General features: G+C 29.7%; 1 long non-coding RNA gene and 1 other non-coding gene across 4 annotated transcripts; both read right to left on the bottom strand.

Moving 5' to 3' along the window:
• Positions 1–2178: 2178 nt before the first annotated feature.
• Positions 2179–6461, bottom strand: LOC107962822 (uncharacterized). Of its 3 annotated transcripts, none has more exons than XR_001701787.2 (6): positions 6170–6461; positions 5927–6039; positions 5149–5808; positions 4915–5026; positions 3215–3307; positions 2179–2387 (listed from the first exon to the last, which is right to left on the bottom strand). It is a non-coding gene; the product is annotated as an uncharacterized lncRNA (long non-coding RNA). The 3 variants fall into 3 exon arrangements; XR_001701786.2 differs by having other exon boundaries at positions 4915–5028; positions 5187–5808; XR_001701785.2 differs by having other exon boundaries at positions 4915–5808.
• Positions 6462–8612: 2151 nt separating this feature from the next.
• LOC121231448 (small nucleolar RNA R71) lies at positions 8613–8719 on the bottom strand. The gene has a single exon (XR_005929507.1). It is a non-coding gene; the product is annotated as a small nucleolar RNA R71 (small nucleolar RNA).
• Between the last annotated feature and the right edge of the window lie 365 nt (positions 8720–9084).

Below are 9084 nucleotides of genomic sequence, written 5' to 3'. Positions count from 1 at the left end.
CAGTAGGACATACAGGACCAGCACCCGGATCACATAATCACATAACACATGGTAACCCTAGTGACATGTCACTTGTATCCTAATCTATTCCTAAGGTTCAAACAGGATTTCTTTCTTGTCAAATTGTCATCGAACTCGTTTGTAGAATTAAAATCTTCCACATAGTCAATCATATAGTTCATGCAATATTAAAGCATTTAAATAAAATATATTAAGGCTTATTTAACATACGAACTTACCTCGATTACAAAAACGACTATCAGTTCGATTTAGTCCACAACATTATTCTTTCCCCAGTCTAAACTCAAACTTCATTTTTCTTAATCTATAATATCAATTTTAACTTATTTAATCATCACATTATTCAATTAGCCCAAAAACACACTATGGAAAAAATACATTTTTGCCCCTAAACTTTTGACATTTTACATTTTAACCCCTAGGCTCGTAAAATGGTTTTCATCCAATTTCTTTGTTACCCAAGCCTAACCGAACCTTTTTCAAGCTCATGACAGCCCACATTTTCCATTTATTCACATTGTACCACACATTTTACAACCTTTTACAATTAGGTCCCTTTTTGAATTTTCATAAAAAATCACTTTGTAAATGTTGTTTAACTAACAACAAACATGCATTTTCTAACATTAAACATCAAAATACTAGCTTATTCAACATGGGTAAAATTCTAGACTTTGATTTTCTTTCAAATTAGTCCTTAGAATAGCTAGATTAGGTTGAGACAACTTTAAAAACATAAAAATCATGATCGAGCTTGAAAGTGGCCAAAACCCTAGCTATGGACTCCTTTGAAATTTCGGCATAGGAGGATGAAGATGAATAAAACTTTTGACTTATTCTTAGCTTATTAAATCATTTAATTACTAGTTTTCCAAAATGCCCTTAATGCAAAACTTTGGAATTTTATCTAACCATGTCCATTTTTGTTCATTATGAAGTATAATGGTATAATTACCATTTAAGGACCTCTAATTTGGAATTTCGTAATAATTAGAAACCTTTAACTTATAGAATTCAAGTTTTGCACCTATTGCAATTTAATCTTTCTAGACAAATTGAGCACTCAATCGATAAAATTTCTTAATGAAATTTTCACACAATTATTCTATCATGTTGTAGACCTTAAAGAAATAATAGAATAAATATTTATACTTTAGATTTGTGGTCTCAAAACCACTGTTCTGATTTGACCTAAAAAAGAAGGGCTATTACAGATTTCTACATATAAATAGGCTTAAGTTACTCTAGGTGTTACACAACAAAAAATTATTTAGATTGAGAGAATTTTGTTCATTTTTCAAAAGGTTTTTCTTGTGGGGCATTGAGTTTTTCTTTTAATTCTCTCCATATTTTTTCTCCCCCTTATTATAGTTAAATCTCCTTTGGCCCGTAAAATTTACGTGTTCGATCTTTTTTATTCTCATTTTAATTACTTTGTTTGTTGCTTAAGCGGGTTTATCCCCTATAAACTGGTATACAGGCTAGTTTAGTTTTCGTAATCAACCCGTTCAAACACTACAGCAAAATAGACTTTTAACAGCATTTTTTAGGTCTATAGCGGCGTTTATAAGCGCCGTTAAAACAATATGCAGGGCTTTATAAGTGTCACAAAAAACGTCGTTAAAATTTGTGGCGTTTATGTGAAAAAACGCCGCTATAGAACATGGCCTTTAGCAACGCTTTTCCCACAAAGGCTGCTAAAGAACATGACCTTTAGTGGCGCTTTTCCCACAAAGGCCGTTAAAGAACATGACCTTTAGCGGCGCTTTTACCACAAACGCCCCTAAAGAACATGACCTTTAACGGCGCTTTTTCCATAAACGCTGCTAAAATTAAAAAAATTATTTTAATTAAATAAATATTTATTTCTATGATAAATATTATATTATGTTTTATTTTTGAAATTTGAACTTCAAACTATATATTTTTAAGGATAAATAAAAAAATACTATTTAAATTAAATTTTCTATGAAAATTTTAACTTTAAAACTAAATATAAAAATTGATGAATTTAAATTTAGAATTTAAAATAATAAATTAATAACACAACTAAAATCCAAAAGTTAGAACTCAAGCTATCTTAAATATTAAAATAAAAATAAAAATATAGAATCAAAACTAAAGTAAATAATAAAAATTAGATTAAATATAAAGATATAAATAAAATATAGCAAGTCCTTTACTAACAACAAGTCCAAATACAGCATCTTGTTTGCGAACCTAAACAACATTGAAAATTGGAAATTTGGTCTTTTATAAAAGACAAATTGCTATGTTTTGAACTAGGAATTCTAATACCTCGGAGGACAATGCAAAGTTTAAAGCTTCATAAACTACACTCTCATCAGGACAAGATGCCAATGAACCTACAAACACGAGGGAAAAATATTATAGATTTGAATAGTCTGCAAGTGTCTAAAAGATTTTTGTACACTACTCCAGTCTGTTAATGTAGAAGTCATTGAAAAGGCTATGCATAATATGTACCTACAACATACAAAATAATGTAACGTGAAACCCAAATCTGTTAACTACAAAATTGCAAGAAAAGAGAGAACAACTTAATATTTCGGTTAATTTGGTTCATTTTCGGTAACGAAACAAAATAAACCTTCAACATTTTTTCAATGGATAATTCTACATATCCAACCAAAATATCAAAACAAATCAAAATCTAGAAGCACAATACAATGAAGATATTAATCACCATCAGATGTTAAATTAACACATACTAAAAGTTCAAAACAAATAAAATGAAGGTATAAAAACTTAACAGGACTAATCGTAACTAATAACCAAAATAACATTCAAATATCAATTTTTCTTAAAATCTCTTCTGTTTACCAAATTCAATTTTTTATGGTTAACCAACAAACTGAATTTGGTCAATTAATTCAGCAAATTCAGCTAAAAATAAAAGAATATTAGCAACAAATTATGTAGCGACAAATTATAAATTGAATTTCAGGACCATGTCAAATTTTCCTAGAAAACTTCTAGTTAATAAAAATTTTGAGAAAGCAGTCCAAAAACTCCAACACTCAAATAAACTACATATGAAAACTACATACCAAATTGTTTAAGATAAGGATTAATGTATCAGTATCTTAACCTCAGTTTTCTTCAAGTAACCAAGTTACATACACTCAACATCTCAAACAGATTATGAAGGTATAACCTTGTAATGACTTACCTTGATTGCAGCACCAAAACATGACTTAGCAGTTGTACTACTCTGAAACATTGTTGGGATGTTTTCAAGCAATGTATCTAAATGCTGGCGGCACTGAATCCTCGGAGCAAAAAAAACCAAGTCAGTACAAAATACTCGAGAGCCTTTAAATATGAAATCATAGTAAATTAATAATTAAGAAACTCCAACTGGTATAAGAAAAAAATTCCCATATATTAATTAATATATTTAAAATAATTACAGCAACATAATTAGAGAGCAGAAACAGAGAAGAAGGATGTAACAGACTGGTATGAATATTTAAAGTTAAAATTTAGGTATAATACTTTGAGATGGCTAATCCTTTGAGTGTTAATGTTCGCCCCAGATATAAATTAAGCCTATCACACCAGTCTGTACTGAAATTCTTTACAAATTAATTAATAGTAGCGAATTGGGAGGGAGGATCTCAATCAATCTATACAAGACATCACTAAAGAGGTTAGAACTAAGAGTCAGACTATATGTTTGCTTTGTACATATAGGTCATTTCCATAATAAAATTAATTTAGAAAAAAAGACAGCATTCACAGTCATCTTCATTATTGACTGAAACTCTCAACAAATATGTTTATATCAAATTAAATACTTATATTTAAATTAATACTTACATTTAAATTAATATTTCATATATCATACTATTAACCATTTTGAATATCATTTAAATTATCTTACTTTTTAAAAACAAAATTAACTTGCTTTTACTTTATACCATCATGTATAAAATAAATATTTTAAATTTTCAGAACATTTTTTAATAACAATACTAAAATCATCAAATTTATAAATAATACTTTTTAAAAGCCTTAATCTTTTAACCCCTAAAATCAAAGTCAAAACTTGCCGCTGCTCCCATATCTGAAGTAAATTAACAAAAATCAGCAATAAATTATAGAACTCAATAATTTCTCTTAAGTGAGAAATTGTTGCACTATTCATAAAGAATTCTTAACGTTATCAATCATTAGTGCCATTAAACAGTAGCTTCAATTTTTTTTCCTTAATTTCCTTTTCAAAATATCACTTTCGCCCATACTTGAAAAAGAAAATCTAAGTTCTTTCAAGAAAAAAAAAAGAAGAATAAATTTTAAGATTTGAATAGAAAAAGAAAATTAATATTTTAAAAAATAACCCCCTTGCTTTTCTATATTTTCCCCCCAAACTTCAACGATACAATTAAAACTATAAAAATGATGGAGAGCTGCTTTCCCTTTTCTGTACAAGTGTCTAAGGAAAGAAGCTGTAAATTAGGTAGCGGTAATTAATCAGTAATCATCTTTTGCTATTCATGGGATTACTTTCCAACAGACAACTTGTGGATAAGCAGCCTAAGTTTCGTTAAAAGAAGCACATTTCTTAACTAATACTATGGGCCCCTCTGCTGATAATCCAAATAATGTTCCAACTTTTTAGGAAAGAAGATGAACATAGAATTCGACATTTTTATTCCCCTTCTTCACACGATGGTGAAGGAGATGCCTTTCTTATTTTTTTATCCAAAAGGAAATAAGAAAATTACAATTTCTGGCTACAAAATCTATAATTTAAGTATCACTAATCCTTATAATTGCAACAGACTGGTATGAATATAAGAATAAGTTAAAATACACAAGATACTGCAAAATATACGAGATGAGGACATAAAACTGATTAATACTGACCACATAAATTGTAGATAAACTTCCTTTCCTGATCAATGAACTTCATGAAAGGATTTATGTAACCTTTGCAATGGGAACATCGAACAGGACCACTTTCATCAAAATCCACAACCTCTAGTAAGAAATATTCAAAATATGATAAGCAGATCAAATTACAAAATCCATTTAAGAACCCAATAGATTACTGGTGTTGAAACTGCAGTGTAAACTTAATGAAAGCATATAAAAAAGTACCAAAAAAAACCATAATTATCTATATAGCTTGTTATGACCTGATTGGTGGTGCATCTCATATAACGAGGAGTGGAATTCCCAATGTCTCTGACAATGTAATCGCTAGTAGTAGGCTTCAAAAGATTACAAGTGATCAAGAGAAGAAACAAAATTCAAAATTCAGTTATATGTCAAAGCTATGATTGCATTATGTATACATATAATGACAACATAGCAAAGAGAGTTTAAATTTTATTATATTTACTACTAATATATAATAAAAGAGTTTTAAATGAATAGTTTGGATCAACAGAAAAGAAAAGCTATGATAATTTTGAGGACTTTCATGCCTAGATAAATTAAGTTGAGAAAATATAATTTCAAGGCAAAGTATTTCAAAGATTACTATAAAGCATATCCTGCAACAACAAATGCTTCATCCAAAACAGTAAATCAAAAGAATAAAACACCAAACTTATATACTGCCCACCATTATAAGTCACTAAAAGCAAGAAAAACAAAATGACTTAATTCATGGAATTCACGAATATTAAAATTAGACATGAGTTTAAAACTTTGCCTTCGGAAGGATTTTCAAAACCAGAATCCACAATAGATCGAAGCAGCCCTGGTTTCAGTAGAAAGTCTCTAAATCTTGAACTGTGAATTCTAACATACACCCTACACCACATAAAAAAGAAATGAAGCAAATTAAAATCAAATTACTTTACACTAAAACTAGTAGATTATATTAGAACATCGTTTTCCTTAAAAATATGTATAAATTAAAATGACTAACTTCTTAGCAGAATCAGCAGCCTTAGTGGAGGCAGAGTCAGGGGTTTCTTATCTTCTTCTTCATAGTCAAAAAGCTCTTCCTCGTAGGCGTCGTTGTCCTTTATCTCCCCCATTCTAATCAACCAATAAAATGAAACACAAAAAGAATCAAGATTTATTTCAAAAACTAAAATAATAACGAATTCATAGTTGGGTTTTTGAAATATTGTAGGAGAAAGAAACATAAATGTAGAAAAATCCGTACCTCTGAGATTCAAGAAAAAATGAGATTTTCTTTTTTTGCACTTGTGATTTTGATAAGTCGAAAAACACTAAAACATGGCAAAAAATGAAAATTTTGAAAAGAGAAGGGGGAAAATAGAGAGGGAGAAGATAAAATAAAACCCCAAATCTAGGGTTTGAAGAGGAAATAATTTGTTGAAGGACGAAATCGGGGGAGAGAAATAGAAGAACATGATGAGAATGGCTGAGAAAGAAAAGAAAATCAAGAAAGAAGAGGAAATTGGAGGGGGCGAGGAGAGAAATAAAACGGTGTCGTCTCAATCAAAACTAAAAATTAGCAGCGTTTATACCAAAGCGGTGCCGTTTACTTTAAAATAAATTGATTTTTGTGTCGTTTTTATCATAAACGCAGCTAATGATTGACTTTTTTAAATTTTTATATTGAATTATTATATTTTTCATATCAATTTTAAATAAATATTTTTTAAAAATTTAAGTAATACTTAAAAGAATTAGATAAATTTTGAAATTTTTATATAATTTTTTATTTAAGAAAACAAAAACAAACAAAAAATTTCAAAATATGAAAAAAAGAAGAAGATTTTTTAAAAAAATTCTCTTTTGTAATTATATATTCTTTCAATATTTTAGGAAATTTAAATAACTTTTTCAATTTATTAATTAATTTTGTATCTCTGAAGATGCATGGGTTAGCAATTTTTTAAATTTTAATATATATAAAATTTATCTATTATCTCTTAAATAATTTAATCTATATTGATAATTTTAATATATTAAAATTAATATTATCTCTTTTACAATTATATAAGAAATTATTTAATATGTAAAATTCAAAACAATCAGTCATATACCCAAAAAAAAACTTTAAAATTATTTTAAATAATACCTCAATTTCCCCTTCAGGAGTTTTGGGTTTTCTTTATGTTTGTATTCTTTATTATTCTGAGATGTTTTCTTATTTAGTTATGAACTAAATCCCCTAAATACCTAAAGGGAATGAAACCTAAGACGAATCTTGTTATTATTTTTTGAATTGTATGATAAATATTTAACTTGTTCTTAATTATGTGTTCTTAATTCTTGTTTTGATATCCCAGGAAACTGATTCAAGATAAGCTCTTATTTAGAGGAGGAATAGACCCTGTCTAAGAGTACTTTTTTCATAATTAAGCGGAGTTGTTTGCGCACCTAAACATATGGTGACAAAATTTTGCCGGATTAGGGTGAAACCTAATAACAGGATCCATAGATCGAGTTAATGCAACCCTAGGGTGTTAATTAGAGAAAGGTATCAATTATTCAATCTAGGGATTAGACGTCATTAGTCTTCAATAGGGATAATAACATAACTTAGGGATCTCTACGAAACAAGTTGAATGAATAAATCGTCCGATTCGGAGCCAGAATAACAAGTAATGTCTAAGTGGATTTTTCTTTTAGGTATTGTCTTAATTCAATCAATTTTCCCAAAAGCAATTCCCAAATTCTATTCTCTGTGAGTTCTTAGTTTAGATAATTAGTTAGTCAAAACAAAACCTCTTTTTTCTTAGGCTAGATAATAAAAAGACAGTCATTACTAGTACTTTTAGTTCCTTTGGGTTTGACAATCTGATCTTGCTAAAACTATACTACTGTTCGATAGGTAAACTTGCCTACATCACGATAATAGTTAGTTTCAAAAACGATTAATTATAAATATTTAAAACTTACGAAATAACGCGATCAAGTTTTTGGCGCCGTTGCCGCGGAATTAAGATATTAGGAACGCTCAATTTTTATTACTTTAGCATTTATTTTTCTTGCAATTTAATTTAATTATTATTATTATTTATTAATTTAATTTTTCTTTCTCTTGGCAAGTTTTTATAGTTTATGACTAGAAGGAACCCGTCAGGACCACTACTTTTTGACGAAGAAATCGATCGCACAATTCGCAGAAACCAAAGAGAAATAAGGTGAAGCTTAAGATACACAGAGAACGAGCAAGAAGAAGATACTCAACCCCCAACCGAAGAGATGGCTAAAAACCAAGACAATCAGCTACCTCCTTTAATTGCGGTTAATCAAAATCCTCTCCACACACTATGTATGATTATGCTAAACCTTCTTTAACAAGAACTAAATCAAGCATAGTTAGACCTGCTGTAGCTGCAAATACTTTTGAACTGAAACCTAACACAATTCAAATGATACAACAGTTTGTTCAGTTTGATGGTTTGCAGGATGAAGATCCTAATGCTCACTTAGCAAACTTTTTGGAACTATGCGATACATTTAAAATCAATGGCGTTTTTGATGATGCCATACGTCTTCGGTTGTTTCCCTTTTCACTGAGGAACGAAGCTAAATAATGGTTGAACTTGTTTCCATGAGGGTCAATCACTACTTGGGAACAAATGACCGAAAAATTTCTATTAAAATATTTCTCGTTGGCTAAAATGGCCAAATTAAGTAATGATATCTCTTCTTTTGTGCAGATAGACTTAGAAACTCTTTACGATGCATGGGAGAGACACAAGGACTTACTGAGAAGGTGCCCTCACCATGGGTTACTGCTTTGGCTACAGGCTCAAACATTCCATAATGGCCTGAATCCTTTGACTCGGTAAATGGTTGACGCAGCTGCTAGCGGAACCATTAATAATAAAACACCTGAAGATACTTATGAGTTTATAGAGGAGATGTCACTGAATAACTATCAATGGCAAGTCATAAAGACTAAGCCAACTAAAACAGTAGGCGTTTATAACGTCGATTCGGTTACTATGCTGTCAAACCAAGTAGAACTTTTAAATAAAAAGATTGATGGTTTACTTGGTTCTACCCAGGTACATCCAGTAATGAGGTGCAAGATGAATGGAGGAGGAGCATGTACAGAGTATCAACCCTTCAACCCTATCATCGAGGAAGAATAAG

The sequence above is a fragment of the Gossypium hirsutum genome, chromosome A06 (assembly GCF_007990345.1).
Source record: "Gossypium hirsutum isolate 1008001.06 chromosome A06, Gossypium_hirsutum_v2.1, whole genome shotgun sequence".
Classification (NCBI taxonomy): Eukaryota; Viridiplantae; Streptophyta; class Magnoliopsida; order Malvales; family Malvaceae; genus Gossypium; species Gossypium hirsutum.
This window is presented reverse-complemented; position numbering and strand designations above follow the sequence as displayed.